The following is an 18,590-nucleotide window of genomic DNA, read 5'->3' on the forward strand; positions in this document are numbered from 1 at the left end:
TGGATTTCACGGCATGACAATACCGCTGTTAAAATCTATTTATGTGCATCCAGGCATACAAAACTCTTTGGGAAGTGTGTTCAGTCAAAATATTATTATAATAGTTGTCTCAAAGTGCAGGATCATTTGAACTTCCCCTTTGTGGGCTTCCTGCCGTCTCTTGCAGTCTGCAAAGGTCACACTTGAATCTGAGAGGGAAACAGAACAGACTTCCTTATCTGCTTGGGGAATGCCTTTAAAATCTTCAAGTCCGAGGTCTTTCGCAGGGTGGGCCCCCCCCCCCCCCCCGCCCACACCGACGCAGACATATTAAAACACACCCAGGCCTTTCAGGCCACTTTCCATGGAATTATTACAGATAACTCAGTTGTGGTTGGCTAGGTTTTTCCAGACAACTGCCAGGCAGACTTGGGAATTTGTGTTAGGGAGAGAATAATTCATCAGCAAGCAGCCTTCCAGTGTGTGTGTGTGTGTGTGTGTGTGTGTGTGTGTGTGTGTGTGCACGCAGAGGGCAGAGGACAACTTTGTGGATCCTTTCCTCAAACTTATCGTTTGCAGGAAGCAGCTGTGCTGGCAGAAGCCATCTTGCTGGGAATGGAAGAGAAAAATTTTTTTTAATGAATTATAAGTTGTAACCTAATGATCTTTGTATATGCTTTGTTTTGTAAGTAGTTTACATTGTTTTTATTTTTCAGGGGTTTTGTTTGTGTGCTGAGCTGAACATGGGAATCCCAGTGCTAGATGAGTGTTCTGCACTGAGCTACAACCCCAGCCAGGCTGGTTTGTTTTGTTTTGCTTTTTGGTTGTTTGGTTGGTTGGTTTTGGGGTTTTTTTGTTTGTTTGTTTGTTTTTGTTTGTTCATTTGTTTGTTTTTGAGTCTTCATGTGGATGCTGGAAATCAAAACCGGGTCCTCTGAAAGAGCAGCGAGTCTTCTTAAGCACAGAGGTATCTCTTCCTGCATCATTATCATTTTCTAAGCGGTGAATCGGAGCTTCTGAGACCAGGAGCTGGGTGAGGTGTGGGTCATACACTGAGGAGCAATGTCCATTGTTACTCTGCACAATGTAGATCAAATCTGCCAACAGCCCAGTGTTACAGACCCTTGGCCTCTCACTGAAGAGGCTGAGGTTCCCCACACCTTCCTTTTTTTTTTTTTTCTTTTTCTATTTCTTTTTTTTCTTTTTCTTTTTGGTGGCGGTGGTGCTGAGAAGTGACCCAGGGCTTTGCTAAGCAAGCATTCTACCCTTCATATCCACCACTTGAGGCTCAAGTTTTTGTCACGCACAAGAAAATACATAATACCCCAATGGCGCCGTCTCCTAAGAGAATGGATTATGAATCTATCCCCCAGCATTGCTTAGACTCTGAACCGCTGGAAACCCTCAGTAGTTAATGCTGACTGTTCTTCCAGAGGGCCTGAATGCTGTTCCCTGCATCTGTGTCAGGTGGCTCACCATGGCTTGTAACTCTAGCTCCAAGGAATCCAGCGTCTTTACCTGGCCTTTCAGGGTAGACACCAAAGCCCAGGTCTATGGATGGCCACATTAGTCCGATTTCTGTTACCATAATAAATCCTGGAATTAATTAGTGACAGGGGACCGGTGTCTCTTGGTCCAGTTTGGTTCCGTCGCTGATCAATTGTCCCAGTTGCTCTGTGCTCACCAGGGAGGAGGTTATTCAAGGCAGGATGCTCGGTGGAGCAGAGCAGGTTTGCTGCCTCTGGCCAGAAGTGAAAGAGAGAGGAAGGCCAGGAGTGTGGCTTCATCATGGCTTACAGGCGCACCCCCAGTGAGCTAACTCCTTCCCCATCATAACTTACACAGACACACCCCCAGTGAGCTAACCCCTTCCCCATCATGGCTTACACAGGCACACCCCCAGTGAGCTAACCCCTTCCCCATCATGGCTTACACAGGCACACCCCCAGTGAGCTAACCCCTTCCCCATCATGGCTTACACAGGCACACCCCCAGTGAGCTAACCCCTTCCCCATCATGGCTTACACAGGCACACCCCCAGTGAGCTAACCCCTTCCCCATCATGGCTTACACAGGCACACCCCCAGTGAGCTAACCCCTTCCACTGAGCCCACCTGCTACAGGTTCTATCACCTCCCCGTAGCACCACAAGCCAGGAATAAGTCTTCAACACACAGGCCTCTGGGGACTGTTCCAGATCCAACAAATAGCAGCATCTAAGACATGATGGACTTCTCGAATAACAGTATTCACCTGGGGCCCTTCAGAGACATAGGCTGTTAACTCGGTGCTGTTCCTCTTATTTGACTCTAACTCACTGAACCCTGGCTTGATTCTCCAGGAGAAGCCAGTGTTTTCTGGTTAGAGTTGGTGTGATGGTTTGTTTGCATATGCTTGGCTCAGAGTGGCACTATTAGGAGGTGTGGCTTTCTTGGAGTAGGTGTGTCACTGTGGGTGTGGGCTTTAAGACCCTCATCCTAGCTGCCTGGAAGTCAGTATTCTGCTAGTAGCCTTCAGATGAAGATGTAGAACTCTCAGCTCCTCCTGCACCATGCCTGCCTGGGTGCAGCCATGTTCCTGCCTTGATGATAATGGATTGAACCTCTGAACCTGTAAGCCAGCCCCAGTTAAATGTTGTCCTTATGAGAGTTGCCTTGGTCATGGTGTCTGTTCACAGCAGTAAACCCTAACTGAGACAGTTGGTGAGAACTTTCTTACCCAAATCAGCCTTGGCTATATTCACTCTCCCCGCTGCCTAAGGAGGTCCTGGGGCTGCTGTGGACCCTCCTCAGGCAGCATCCTTTTCTCCCTGACCTTTGGCCTCTTGTGTGTCCACACAGAAGATATCTAAACAGGCTTTTGCTTTTAATTGATTTTTTTTTAAAATCAACATTTAAAGTAATCAGTTTTCTTAAGGCATTTTCACACATGCTTTAAAACAGAGGGGGCTGGAGAGATGGCTCAGTGGTTAAGAGCACTGGCTGCTCTTGTAGAGGACCTGGGTTCAGTTCCCAGCAGGGATATAACAGCTCACAGCCACTAGTAAATCCAGTTCCAGGCCATTTCACAGGCTCTTCTGGCCTCTGAGGGCACTACACCCAGGTAGTGTACAGACACACATGGTGCACAGATGTATATGCAGGCAAAACAATCACACTAAGAAAATAAAGTAAAATAAGTTAATAAATGAAAGATCCATGTGTGTGCGTTATACTGGCTGATTTTGCGTCAACTTGACTCAAGCTGGAGTCATCATAGAGGAAGGAGTCTCAGTTGAGGAAAAGCCTGTATGATGTCCAGCTGTAACACTTCCTTAATTAGTGACCAATGGGGGAGGGCCCAGCCCTTGATGGGTGGAGCCATCGCTGGGCAGGTTGTCCTGGGTTCTATAAGAAAGCAGGCTGAGCAAGCCAGTAAGCTACATACCTCCATGGCCTCTGCAGTAGCTCCTGCCTCCATGTTCCTGCCCTGCTTGAGTTCCTGCCCTGACTTCCTCCAAAGATGACAAAGTGTCAGATGAATTAACCCTTTCCTCCCCCACCTTGCTTTTTTGGTGTTTCGTCACAGCAAGATAAACCCTAAGACATGTGTTTATGCTTGTGTGTGTGTGTGTGTGTGTGTGTGTGTGTATGTGTGCGTGTGTGCATGTAACACCACATGGATGGAGAGGTCTGAAGACAGACTCAGGTGTCAACCATTCTACTTTCTACCTTGTTTGAGACAGGATCTCTGATTGCTCACCTAAGCCAGGCGAGCAACCCATAACTCAGGCATTCTGTCTCCGCCTCTGTCTCACAGTAAGAGCGCTGATGTGGACATTGGCACATTCGGCTTACGTGGGCATTAGGGATCAGAACTGGGGTCCCCACACTTGCTCAGTAAGTGTTTAACCACTGAGCATCTCCTGAGCCCCTAACTTGTTTTGGTTGATCTTCCCCAAGTCTTCTCTGCACCTCCCACCCTGTCCGCACACCCCTGTACCCTTCCATGCTCCTGTCTCTCAGCACTCCCTCCCTCATAAGTAAACATATACCATATATAATAATTAGAAGCTAGGATCTACATCTAAGGGAGAGTATGTGGCATTTGTCTTTCCCGTCCTGGATTACCCCACTTAATAGTTTCCAGTCTCTTCTATCTTCCTACAGATTTAATCTTTGTTACCAGATGAATAAAGTTCTGCTGTGTGGATGGGCCACATTTTCATTCTCCATTGGTCCATTGATGGGCATGTAACTGGCTCTAGTTCCTTGCTACTGTGAGTAGATATCATAAAAATGGGTGAGCAGGGATCTCGGTGGTAGGATTTGGAGTCCTTTGAGTGCACACAGGAGTGGTGAAGTTAGGTATACCGAAGTTCTGTTTCTTGTTGTTTAAGAAACTCCTGTACTGTTTCCTATAGTGGTGGTCCCAGCTTGTGCTCCAAACCAACAGTAAATAGGGCTCCTCTTTCTCCACACCCTGGGCAGCATCCATTCACACACGCTTCCTTAATGGTAACCACTCCAACCAAGGTGAGAGTGGGGACCTCAAAGCTGTTTAGATTTGTGCATCCCGGATAGCTCATTTAAAAAGTATGTATTGGTCTTTTGTGTTTCTTTATTGGACAGTTGTCTGTTTAGTTCATTGGCCCATGTATTGATTGGAAGTTTTGTTTGCTTGAAGTTCAATTTTGAAAGCTCTTTATAGGTTCTAGATAGTCACACCCTGGTGAAGTGGGTTTTTTTCCTTACATGTGTAGCCCAGGCTGGCCATCTTCCTGTTGCTGCCTCCTGTCTCCTGAGGGATTACAGACATGCACCCCATGCCCAGTGCCACCTTCAGAGAGGATGAGAATGCTTGGGTTCTGTGCACCTGTCTGCGCATTCTGTCACCAGGGTGAGCCCTGGTGGCACCTCCTGGAGAGGGCTGAGCGCTACAGAGAGCAACAGGACCTGGGGGAAAGATTGGCTTTCACTCAAAACTTTCTTTCCTATCTTCAGGACTCTACCAGGTGACTGTCATCTCCTAGGCCCCCTTATACTCCTTTACGACACGACCCTGGCTACACCTCCCCGAAGGCCATCATCCTCAGAGACAGGTGGGTTGCTCTCTAAAGACCTGAGAACAAAAAGCTGGGGTCCCAAGTAACAGCTCTGGGAGGAATGGCAATTTTCCTTATGTAACAGAACTCCATTGGCATCTGTCGATCTGTTCATTAGCCCCTCCCTGCCAAGCAGGCCTCTAGGAGCCCAGGCTGGTACTGAACCTGCTATTTAGCTGAGGATGACCTCGAACTTCCGAGCCTCTTATCTCTATCTGCCAACTATGGGCAAACACCATTTCAGCCTCTTACCAGACTGAGTTTATTTTATATTTGTACTTGTATTTGTAAGACAGCAATGTATGTTTGGGAGCAGGGGATACAGTTCAATAGTAGAATATCTGTCTAACAGTTGTAAAGCCTGCTTTAACCAATCCCCAGTACCACCAAAGAAGGAAGGAAGGAAGGAAGGAAGGAAGGAAGGAAGGAAGGAAAAAGGAAGGAAGGAAGGAAAAAAGGAAGGAAGAAAGGAAAAAAGGAAGGGAGGGAGGGAGGAGACAGGGGGAAGAGGCAAGGAACAAAGATGTTTCGGCTTCTCTCTGTATATGGCAGCCCAGGGCTGCTAGCCTGAGGAGTATAAGATCATTGCCTGCTCCCGTGTTTCAGTGTTTGGCCTCCAGCTGGTAGCACTGGTTTGAAAAGCTGTGGAATCTTTGGGACCATGTGTAGCTAGTAGAAGGGAAAGGCTGTAGGCAGGCCTTGGAGGTCACCTCTCTTCTGTTTCAGTCCTATTATACGTGCTTCCTAACCTACCATGATGTGACCAGGTGCTACTCCCAACCCCTACCCTGATGTGGTCAAGAACTGACCACTCCAGCCACCATAGCTTCCCCACGAGGGTGGCGGTTCCTCTACACTGTGAGCTTTCCTCTTCTGTTAAGCTGCCTCTGTCCGGCACTCTGTCCTAGTGATGGAAGAGTGATGCAGCCTGTTAGTGACCAGGGGAGCCTTCCCATCAGTCCTCAGGTCAGCACTGGCTGGTCTTCACTGCGTGATCAAGTAAGTCTCCATCCCGGGACATCTGCGGGACGTGCCACATGGTCGGCTTCCACAGGATCCACCCACTCCCGCTGAGGTTTCCAGTCCCAGGCCATAGCTTCTCCAAGTCTGGTTAAAATACTTCTTTCCAAACCATTTTTTAACCTGATGATATGGGTTCCAGAAATAGATTTTTTTTTATGTCTAGCGTTTCCATGAGTATGACCAATTGACCCTGTTAGTTCTGGCTTGTCTGCTGATAACATCACGTGACCCAGCTGAGTGCGATCTTGGTGAGAAAGATGTCCCAGAGTCACTACCTGCCCACCACTTCTATTAGAGCCAAGTGATTTCTGTGTTTGATTGGTTGGTTGGCTGGCTGTCCCGTTTCTAAATATCTTTTGGTTCTGTTTCTCAGGTGGGGGTCATACAATATTGCCCACGCTGGCCTGTCTCAGGAGATCCTCCTGTCTCAACCTCCAAAGCACCTGGGGCAACAGGCCTTTGCTGTCACATCCAGATATGTAAGATAAATATGTCTCATGAAATACCATCTGGGCTATATATAACACACCATCTGAAAACTTATCCTAAACATTCAAGTCTCAGAACTTTAAAATAATGGTAGTTACCTCTCTGTCTGTCTCTCTGTCTCTGTCTCTGTCCCTCTCTTCTCTTTCTCTTCTCTCTCTCATGCTCTCTCTCCTGTGTTACCTCTCTGTCTGTCTCTCTGTCTCTGTCCCTCTCTTCTCTTTCTCTTCTCTCATGCTCTCTCTCCTCTGTGTGTGTGTGTGTGTGTGTGTGTGTGTGTGTGTGTGTGTGGTTTAGTAGCCAATACTAATTTTCAGGTCCTCCATACTTTGTTAACCCAGAGTCATGGTTGTCAGTGTCTTAAAAGTCCTCTTCAGAGGGACAGCAGAGGTGCACAGTCCTTAGGGCTGACGTGACCTGTGCAGATGATCTGAACCTGCCTCACCATCTTGAAAAGGTGACCAAGAGCCTTTCAGCCAGCTGTGTGATGGTTTGGGTTTTGTGTTTGTTATCTTATTGATTGATTGAATGTTATATATGTACACGTGCTAGGAAGAGGCCACACACGTGCCCCAGCTTACATGTGGAGGTCAGAGAACATCTTTATGGAGTTGGTTCTCACCTTGCAGCTTTATGCAGGGTCCGGGATGAGATGTGAGCCTCAGCTACAGGCTGCTGAGCCCATCTCACAGGCCGACCACCCCACCCCACGCCGCTTTTTTTCCATGGTGATTGATTCTCACTTTGTGGCCATTTCAGACCCCGCGTTCTTTCCTTGCCAACTGCATGATTTATAGTTGAGTTCATTCCATTTTCTATTTGAACAATTACTTTTTTTTTCTGTCTTCACGGGATCATATAGTTTTAAGAGAAATGTAAATTTTATCCCTGCTTTACAACACCAGTGAACAAACTTTTTGGCTAAATGTTAGATGCCTGATTATTAAAGCCAATATCAGATTTGGTAAATATTCCTCATAAGATAAAGTGCTGGCTATAATATACACATGAAGATTTACCCTAAATATTCAAGACTTAGAAATTTTAGAGCATAGGAGTAGTTTTATATATTTAAATATACGTATATATTTAAATATATATATATATGTATGTATATATATATATATGAGGTGGGGTTTGACTGTGTATCCCTGGCTAGCCTAGAACTCACTCTGTAGTCCAGGCTGTCCTGGAACTCAGAGATCTGCCTGCCTCTGCCTTCAGAATGCTGGAATTAAAGGCCTATGCCACCATGGCTAGCTGGTAACTCTGTGTGTGTGTGTGTGTGTGTGTGTGTGTGTGTGTGTGTGTGTGTATGCATGTGTGCATGTTGCTAGATCTAAACCCAGAGCTTCACGCATCCCCAGCGTGATCCACACTTCAGTCCTAGGCAGTTGCCCACATTATAAAGGTTTAATGTCGTAGTCCAGATAAAAACAGTCAACACACTGTCACTTCCAACTAATGACAGACAAGAAAACCTTCTCCACGGCTCTCCTGTTCTGCAACACTGTCTCCATTTCTCCATGCCTGTCCTGTTGTTTGTTGTGTCTGGTTAATTTATTTTGCTTTTAAAGACCGAGTTTAGCATTGTTTCCCTCACTATCTCAACTTGCCAGCCCTTCCAGACTGTTTGAACGCCCTTAACAATGGTTCTGCCCCTTAAAATGAACATCTCTCACATAGTAAATAATTTTGCTTTGGGGCCCTTAAAATAACTGTTACATGTTTCTTCTTCTTCGGCTGACAGAATTTTCAACCTAAGAGTGGATAGAAGAATATTTCCTCCATAAGGCATCTGGAGTATTCGGCTATGTTTCTGAAGGGGACAGGCTGTAGAAACAGGCTGCTGAGCTGACTCTTGGTGTTTGGGGCCTTTTAAAGCCACACACAGGGTCAAGAGAGCCAGGGAGGGGAGGCCCTAAAGTCAGACAAACAGCAGGTGTAGGCCAAACATCAGAGCCAAAGATACATTTTGAGTCAGTCACTCTATGCAGCCAAGAGCGCAGAGGAAAGGGCAAGATGGCGGGGAGGGGGACGACAAGGACTTTGGACTCCTTTGTGCTTCAAGTTCCCTAGTTTCCTACTCCCCGGAAGGCTTGCAGGATCTTGACACGGGCCACCGCACCGCACGGTGAATGGAAGTGTGCTTGCTGCCACAGCCACCGTTTGCTCCATGCCTATTCTCAAGACCACAGCAAGGAAAGAAAACAAAGAATATGAGACACACTCAGAGACCTCAGACCTGTATATCTAGGAAATGTCTAACTATATAAATAAAGATAGCATAATTCTATGCCACTCTTTCTTAATTAAAAAATTATGTACATGGGTGTTTGGCCCGCATACATGTCCGTATACCATGTGTGTCTGGTACCTGATGCCTGCAGAAGTCAGAGGACAGTGAGTGTCAGATCTCCTGGAACTGGGGCTACAGACAGTTGTGAGCCACCATGTGAGTGCTGGGAATTGAACCTAGGTCGTCTGCAGGAATAAGCACTCTCAACCACTGTGTCTTCTCTCTAGTCACAGTTGTATCATTCTTTATTCTATGTAAAGGAAAGATTTTTAATTATCTGAAAAATAGCTTTACATTTTTTGTAAAATTTAGTTTTGAGTTGTGAGTTGAGCCAAGACCCCACCCCCCCCACCCCCAGTACTGGACAAGCGCTGAGCTGCATCTCCAGTGTAGCTGCATCCATCCCCAGTATAACTGTATCCATCCCCAGTGTAGCTGCATTCATTCCAAGTGTAACTGTATCCATCCCCAGTATAGCTGCATCCATCCCCAGTATAACTGTATTCATCCCCAGTGTAGCTGCATCCATTCCAAGTGTAACTGTATCCATCCCCAGTATAGCTGCATCCATCCCCACTGTATCTACATCCATCCATCCCCAGTGTAACTGTATCCATCCCCAGTGTAGCTGCATCCATCCCCAGTATACTGTTAATTTTATTGTTGTTGTTGACTTTTTTTTTTTTTTTTTTTTTTTTGAGCAGGGTTTCTCTGTGTAACAGCCCTGGCTAACCTGGAACTTTGTAGTCCAGGCTGACCTCAAACTCACAGAGATCTGCTTGCCTCTGCCTCCTGAGTGTTTGGATTAAAGACACATGCCACCAAGCCTGCCCAGCTGTATGTACTATTGACTTTTTATTTTGAAATAAGACCTCTCTAAGCTGCTCAGGCTGGCCTAGAACTCACTCTGTAGCCCAGGCAAGCTTCGGACTAGTAGTCCTCCTGCCTTGGCTCGTGAATATCTGGGATTATAGGACGCCCAGCCTTGCTAAATATTTTAATTATGGAAATTGTCAAACACAGATAAGAGACTCGTTATAAGAGGCCCCACCCCACACCCTCCCCAGGGATGATGCTGCCACTCTGTCTACATCCCTGGTCACTGGTTACTCAGGCAGGGCCAGCTGCTCTGAGAAGTCACGTGGCTTTTGATTTGTCCTTAGGGTGGAGGAAGGGAAATGAGATTCCAACCCCTCATATAGACACTCATTTTTCACATTTTTACTCTACTCTTGAGCGCTGAAGAGACGCACATTACTGCAGCTGCTTTGATCTTGGCTGCACTTGGGAATGTCAAATACGTTGGCTGCCAGCTGATCAAACAGAAGCTCAGACACTTCTGGGATCGAGAGATCAAGCCTAACTCCTAACCGCGGCCTTGCTGCTCAGGCAAACAATCTTCTACTAGTACCCTAGAGCTCAGGTCCACAGAATCAGGTCTGATCATCCCCTACCACAATCTGTCATACTGTGACGATGGCCTGATCATCCCCTCCTGTTCTGTCATACAGTGACTATCGTCTGTTGTAGGAGATTTGACATTCGGGACAGGTTGGTGGGAAAGTTTGAATAAAACAAAGCCAGTGTGTTCCGGTCACTCAGTGTAGCTCATGCCTGGCCAAGCATCCACACACACACGAGTCTACAGAGGCCGTAGCCTGTTCAAACGACCGCAGCTCCCTAGACTTACGCAGGAACAGAACATTTTCTTGAGATGCACATCTGAGGGAGGGCCTAAGACATCTGTCTTCCTTAGGCTTTTACAGAGGCCATGACCAAGGCAGCTTTTATAAGGACAACATTTAATTGGGGCTGGCTTACAGGTTTGGAAGTTCAGTTCATTATCATCAAGGCAGGAGGGAACATGGCAGTGTCCAGGCCAGGCATAGTGCAGGAGGAGCTGAGAATTCTATATCTCCCTTTAAAGGTCCCTAGAAGCAGACTGGCTCCCACGTAGTTAGGAGGAGGGTCTCGTTGCCCACTCCCACAGTGACACACTTCCTCCAACAAGGCCATACACACTCCACCAAGACTGCACCTCCTTATAAAGCCACTCCCTCAGCTAAGCATATTCAAACCACCACAACACCCAATTCCCAGCAGCCAGCAGCTGCTCCGATGACACACAGAGATGGGTGACCTTCCCACTCAGACTCTGCAGCATTCCCCCTCTGATGGCAGGACAGTATGCATCACAGTATGTATAACTGACCCACTAGAAATGGATTAAGCCCTTAGAGCTGAGGGCTGTGGGACCATCGAGAAGGAGGTGAAGAATGTAATACCAGAAAACTACCAATGCAAAGACAGTAACTCTCCCTGCCCTCTCTCTCTCTCTCTCTCTCTCTCTCTCTCTCTCTCTCTCTCTCTCTCTCTCTTTCCCTCCTTCCCTGCCTCACCCCGCCAAGGTTACCTATTAAGTGATAAACTTTTTAGTATTCCAAAGGACATGAGAATTTTAAATGTGCTTTAAAATGTCTAGCACTTTGTAAGTAAATACTTCATAGACTTATAGACAGGAATTGACAAACGGGACTGCAGGGTTGACTCAGCGATTAAGAGCACTGAGTGTTCTTCCAGAGGACCCAGGTTCGATTCCCAGCAACCACATGGGACTCCACAAGCACCCATAACTCTAGTTCCAGGGGATCTAGTGCCCTCTCCTGGCATGTATGTATGTAGTACACAGACAGAGGTGAAACACTAATACACATAAAACAAAATAAATAAATCTAAAATAAAAGTAATTTTAAAATTAAAATAAAAATAGACATGAAGGACAGAAGCACTGATAAAACCTCCTGTCTCATTGGGTAAAGAGCTCTTACCACAGGAGCCTGTGTCAGCCAGAGTCACATGCCTGGGGACCACGTGGTGAATGGCTAGAACCGGTCCGGTAAGTTGTCCTGTGACCTCTATAAGGGCACTGTAGAGCATGTGTGCACATGCACACACACGCACACACACACACACACACACACACACATACACACACTCAAACACAATGAATGAATGAATGAATGAATGAATGAAAATAAAAATGTTTAACATCTTGGTCATTTCAACTAAGAAAAGAAGTAAGTAGACCAGAAGAAATTTTCTTGATAAAGAGCATATAATAAAAAGATATGAAGACAAAATTGTTGTCAGGCATGGTGGGTCACACCTATGGTGTCAGCATTCAGGAGACTGAGACAAAAAAAGCAAAAAGCCAGTTCCTGCCTGGGCTGTACAGTGAGTTCCAGACCAGCCTGGGCAACTTAGCAAGACAGTGCCTCAAAAGAATAAAGAGGATTGGGATGTAGCTCTGTACTAAAGTGTTTGACTAGCATGCAAGAAACCCTAGGTTCAACCCCCTACCATCAAAAGGGGAGGGGAGACAAACAAGACACAATACAATTCTTAACACATTAATCCAGATGAAATAATACAAATGGTAAGTTAGCATGGCTGCTTGTAAAAGCACAGGTTTCCAGCCAGCAGGGTGAGGTGGATTGGCACAGGTGCTGGCCACCAGGTCTGACAGTTAGATCCCTGGGATTCCCACAAGACGGAAGGAGAGATCTCTGACTTGAAAATGATACCAGGGTGCACAAGTGTCCCTCCTGGTTCCCCAAATAAAGGATGGAGAAAAAAAAAAGACCAAGTTAGTTCCCCCCCCACACACACACACAATTTAGTCCTAGAGAAAAAAACGAATCGAGGAGAATCCTCAGAAGATCACATTCAGCTCATGTCTTTAGTCCAGTACTCCCAAGGCAGAGGCAGGCAGATCTCTGAGTTCGAGGCCAGCCTGGTCTAAGGAGTGTGACTCATGTTTCCTTCTGTAGTTCCAGGACAGCCAGGGCTACACAGAGAAACACTGTCTCAAAACAAAACAAGAGATGAAAGGGGAGGGGAGAGGGCGAGAGAAGAAATGAGGAAGAAATGATCTCCACAAAAGGCTATTCACTAACACGCTATCCTAAACATCTTTAAGCCATCTGAACGCCCAGGAGCAAATAAAGAATAATGCCCAGCTCTGAACACTAAATTTAATTCCAGCAAAATTCTCCTCCTCCAGCCCCAGAGACCACCACACATCCAGCAGTGAGCCGTGGATATGCTGGGGGGCGGGGTCTGTAAGAGTGTGTGCTAGGGGGCGGGGTCTGTAAGAGCTTGCGTGCTGGGGGCGGGGTCTGTGAGAGCCTGTGCTGGGGGTGTGTAGCTCTGTGGAATGAGAGTGCTGGGGTGCTGAGCAGGTATAGCTTTGTGGCAGAGGACATGCTGACCATGTATTAGGTGCTGGGTTCCATCCCCTGCACAAAACAAAATAGGGGTAGTAAGGAAGAAAAGAGGAAGAGGAGGAGGAGAGGGAGGAGGAGGAAAATTGGAAACATTGTGTAACTTAATTTCTATGGAATTCTAGAACAAAGAAAACAAAATAGAGGAGCCTTAAGGAATCCTGGTGGGGTGGGGGATTGAGGGACTTTCTGGATGACGAAAGCAGATTTCCTGGAGTAGGGCGTGGTTCCTTGGTTACCAGCATTTCAAAATACATCAAGCTATGGGCTTTCGGGTCTGTGCATTTCTTTGTGTATGTCTTGCATGTGAACTTAAAAGGGATCTTAAAAGGGTGGCGGACTGCTCAGACTAGAGTGCTTGCTGTGCCTGGGTGAGGACCTAAGTCCTGAGCTCCAGAACCAGTGTACAAGCCGAAGGGGGCCGGGGCAGGGGGGAGGGGCGGGGGGGGGGCGCAGGTGGTGGTGGTGGTGGGGTGGTGTGTGCACCTGTAACCATGGTGACAGGGAGGCAGAGACCGGTACATCCTGGAGACTTGCTGCTGGCTATTCAGTGTATTGAAAATTATGAACTCCAGGTTCACGGAGACACCATCTCTCAAAGAGGCCTTTACATGCACAGGGGAGCTCACTCTTTCGCATGCCTATGCGCACACACACACACACACACACACACACACACACACAAGAGCATTTGGGGAGAAATTATAAAGTTACCTTTATAAAACCAATGACATGATGAACACAATTTTTTTTTGGGTAGGCCTGGATATCCTGGAACTCACTCTGTAGACCAGGCTGGCCTCGAACTCAGAAATTCGCCTGCCTCTGCCTCCCAAGTGCTGGGATTAAAGGCGTGCGCCACTATGCCCAGCTCTGAACACTAAATTTAATTGAGATCACAGTTGCCTCAAGCTGGGGAGGTGGCGGCAGAGGAAGGGACCCTATTTAAGGTGGGGGGGGGGAGGGTCAGAGATGACTCTAACTCTTGTTTCAAAGGTTGACTCCAAAGACAGTCCTTCATATCACTCTGTAATAACAAAATATATTCATATGATATGTGCACATATTTACATGTCATATTCATTATATTGTAAGTATCCAATAATGTATACATTCTAATTTTTAAAAGAATTTTATAGGGCTGGAGAGATATTCCACCACTTAAGAGCACTGGCCTCTCCTCCTCTCCTCTCCCCTCTCCTCTCTTCTCTTCTCTGAGCTCAATTCCCAGCATCCACATAGCAGCTCACAACTGTCTATAACTCCTGCTCCAGGGGATCCATCTGATCTCCTCTTCTGGCCTCCACAAAAGAGGCACCAGGCACACATGTGGCACAGGGATGTGTGTAGGCAAAGCACCCGTACACACCAAATAAAAATAAATCTTGAAAAAATTGTATGTATATGTGTCCGTGTGTGTGCACACATGATTGGGTGTATATGTGTCTGTGTGTGTGCACACATGATTGGGTGTATATGTGTCTGTGTGTGTGCACACATGATTGGGTGTATATGTGTCTGTGTGTGTGCACACATGATTGGGTGTATATGTGACTGTGTGTGTGCACACATGATTGGGTGTATATGTATCTGTGTGTGCACATATGATTGGGTGTATATGTATTTGTGTGTGCACACATGATTGGGTGTACATGTGCTCCTGACTGCGGAGCATCTCTCCACACCCAGTTGAAAGCAGGAGCTGGAGAGATGGCCAGCAGTTGAGAGCACTTACCATTCTTCCAGAGGACCTGGGTTCAGTTCCCAGCATGACTCAGCAGCTCTTAAGCATCTGTAACTCCTGACCTCTTCTGGGCTCCAATGACCCTGCACATAGGTGCTGTGCTTATGTGCAAGCAAAATACTCACACACATACACTACAAATAAATCCTAAATCAGTGTTTAAAGCAACATGGGGTAGGAGGAGCCTGGGCTACATAGGAAGACCTTTCAATGTGTCCCCTTAAGAGCAACTTCAGTTGACAAAATGAATTGTCACCTGGAAAAGATTAATTGTGTCTCATCCAAAGAATTCCTCCTTATGACACTCCATTGGCCCCTTGCTGCCGGTGGTCTAGGCCCATGTGTCAGTCACACAGGGCTCTGCAAGCCAGTACCTGCCAAAGGACTAGATTTGATTTTCCTCAGATGTCATGCGGAGAATCCATGACCCTGCTCACACAACCTCCCTCTGCCTCCCTGCCTCTGCCTGTTTCCGTGCCAGCATGTCCTCCTGGTGAGCCTAGAGGATGCTCATGGGCTCAACTCCAGCTTCAGCCTTCCAGAGCCCAACCTCAAGACCTGACAGCAGACAGCTTGGAGAGCAGCTGAGGAGCCAGGCTCTGCTGGGCTGAAAGCATCCTCTGTAGGCTGGGATCTCCTGACATACAACGGCCTCTTCTCCTACCTGGATACTTCCGATTAGCACAAAGGGATCCTGACCATCTCCTGTGTGGACCAGCTGGGTCCTCTGCAGTCTCTGAGCTCCAATCAGCCTTTCAGTCTCCCTAGGAAACAGGGTGCCAGAGAGCTGGTGACTGGCCACAGTGACTGTTTGAAGCTCACCCACCAAGGGGCTAACCTGCAGATGCCCCCTGACTAACCCTGTTTCCCTTGGGCAGGTCACAGACCCTGCAACAGAAGGAGCACATACCCACACCCCCCAACACACACACAATGACTACAATGTTGAGTCTAAACAGGATGAAACTTTGGCCTCTGTCACTATTTATTTTTTTATGTTTTTAATTAAATCTCTGGGGTCACTGACACCCTGGAGCCAGAGAAATGCAACCCTGAAGCTAGCTTGTTAATGATACACCATCTGTCTGTTCACACGGGGCGGTCACATGATCTTTGCTCTGCAGAACATCCTGTCTCACTGGCCTAAACCGGTTTGTGGGTGAAATGCTTGGGAGAAATGCCAGACACTCTCTCTCTCTCAATCTCCCTCTCTCTCAATCCTCTCTCTCTCTCTCTCTCCCCATCCTACAATGAGCAGTCAGGAAAAAAAAAGAAATCAGCTCTTAGTATCAACTCTGTTCCCTTTGTGCCAACCGTGGGTAGCACGACATCACCCTCTTTGCGCTGTAGGAGTCTAGTGGAGTCACCTGGCTTCTGGTGGCACCCTCGGAGAAGGGAAGAGATAAAAAGGCGGCACAGTGCAATCAAAGAGGAGACTTCAGTCAAAGAACACGCACAGTGTCCTCAGCATCCAACTAAGGCTCTGAGGGACCCTGGAACCCCAACCAGGGTAGAAGGGGACAGAGCCAGGAGCCCTCTGACTTTGACAATGAGAGGGCGTATGACTCATTTTTACCCATAATACTCTGATCATTGACTTGGGCCCGAGATTAGATAAAACCACTTAAGACTGTTTTCCCGATGGTGGTTTTTAGACCTGCAGCTTTTAGCTATTAAAAATGTCTCAGGAGCCGGGCCTGGTGGCGCATGCCTTTAATCCCAGCACTCGGGAGGCAGAGGCAGGAGGGTTTCTGAGTTCGAGGCCAGCCTGGTCTACAAAGTGAGTTCCAGGACAGCCAGGGCTATACAGAGAAACCATGTCTCGAAAAACAAAACAAAACAAAACAAACAAACAAACAAAAAAAACCAACAAAAAAAATGTCTCAGGAAGGAAAAGTCCACAAAGGTCCTGTAAGCGCCGGCCCTCCTGTGCCCACCATCATCCCCAGGGCAGTGGGAATCAACCTGAAGGACTTGACTCTTGGAGGACAGAAGATGAGCAGCTGTAAACTACGCTTTATGAACTCCCCTGGACTTGGGCACTCCAAAACCGCTGGGACACGTTAGATGATCGCATGCCTGCAGAACTACCCTCAGTTACCATGTCAGAGCAGGTGGCAAGCCACCACAACATGGGAGTTTGTCCTGGAGTACCCTCCTGGGCAGGTGACTGCAGCTGCAGAGGAGGTAGTGGGTAGGGAGCAAGAAGTTGTATCAGATAGGTGCCTAGCACCCAAGGTCTAACATGTGGAAATCTGGGTGATGAAGGCCCTGGCTGCTGACAAAAGCAGATAGTGCCCCCGCCCCCAACACATCTTGCATCTTTTCTTTTGACAGTAGTTGCTACCACCCTTCTCTGCAGGCAGATGTCACTTTCTGTGTCACTAGGGATGGGATGGTCTATTCTTTTGTTGTTATTATTGTTTTGTTTTGTTTCTTCTAGACAGGGTTTCTCTGTATAGCTCTGGCTGTCCTGGAACTCACTTTGTAGACCAGGCTGGCCTCGAACTTAGAAATCCACCTGCCTCTGTTTCCCAAGTGCTGGGATTAAAGGCATGCATCACCACTGCCCGGCTTGGTCTATTCTTTTTTCCTGATAATTCCACTTTTTCCTTAGAGGCCCTTGTGTGTGTGTGTGTGTGTGTGTGAGAGAGAGAGAGAGAGAGAGAGAGACAGAGACAGAGACAGAGACAGAGACAGAGACAGAGAGACAGAGAGAGAGAGACAGAGAGAGAGAGAGACAGAGAGACAGAGAGAAAGAGACAGAGAAACAGAGACACAGAGAGAGAGAGACAGGAAAAGGAGGCAGACAGATGGAAGGAGAGAGACAGAGACAGAGAGGAGAGAGACAGAGAGAGGAAAAGAAAAACAGATGGAAAGAGAGAGTGAAACACAGAGACAGAAAGACAGAGAAAATAGAGAGACAGAGACAGGAGAGAGAGACAAAGAGAGGAGAGACAGATGGGTAAGAGAGAGAGAGAGAGAGAGAGAGAGAGAGAGAGAGATCAATAGATAAATGTTCTTGCAGGAGCCTGGCCCTGGAGAACGAATGACTCATGCTCATTTATTTCACATCCTGGGCCTGTGGACTATTTCTCCAATCACCAAAGAGCCAATGGCCCAGGGCTTCTTATCACTCACTGATAGGAGTTCGCAGCCCATAAAACCCAGCTCTGCTCCACTCTGCAGGAAAACATCTGCACCTGGGCTTCTTGGCCCAGAAGAATGTGACTTAGTCACCTGTGGGTAAGTGTAGCCATTGTTCTGCCTCCCCTGTACAGGCCAGCCACCCCAGATCAATCACATGTGGTTGACAGCCGCAGGGGACCCTGGCTGGGATGTGCATTCCTCTGGTTTCTCGCCAGCCCCCCCTCCCCCCAGTAAAACATCGGTGATGGCCCTGAGCAAGCATGGGGCAAAGCTTATCTTCCTAAAGCCCAGGCTCACTCACTCCCCTCATCGGTGACAGTGATGGTGTGACCTACACTGAGGACGCGATGACAAGCTGCTGCTAAGAATTCCAGGCTGCCTTCCTCCAGTAGCACCTGGCTTTCAGGCACAAAAACACAGGGTGATGATGCTGTCACCGGATGTCAAAGGTGACTCTTGGATAAGACCATGAGTCACTTCCAGCCCTGGTCCTACTGGAGGGGCTGCTCAAAACAGCAGCTGTTGGCCCTCTCAGTCTGCGCT

General features: G+C 47.5%; 1 long non-coding RNA gene across 4 annotated transcripts in view; it reads left to right on the forward strand.

Annotated features, from left to right (window-relative positions):
* The window catches only part of Gm36600, a 33,995-nt gene extending 25,128 nt beyond the window's left edge, over positions 1 to 8,867 (forward strand). For 2 of the 4 annotated variants that reach the window (XR_390967.3, XR_390968.2), the window contains exons 4-5: positions 4,962 to 5,059; positions 5,944 to 6,252. This is a non-coding gene — a long non-coding RNA (predicted gene, 36600). Of the gene's footprint in view, positions 1 to 4,961; positions 5,060 to 5,943; positions 6,253 to 6,458; positions 6,743 to 8,642 lie in introns of those variants that run through there. The other 2 variants (XR_881597.3, XR_881598.3) reach the window with 2 other exon arrangements.
* Positions 8,868 to 18,590: the final 9,723 nt, after the last annotated feature.

Source organism: Mus musculus, chromosome 4 (genome assembly GCF_000001635.26).
Source record: "Mus musculus strain C57BL/6J chromosome 4, GRCm38.p6 C57BL/6J".
NCBI classification, from domain to species: Eukaryota; Metazoa; Chordata; class Mammalia; order Rodentia; family Muridae; genus Mus; species Mus musculus.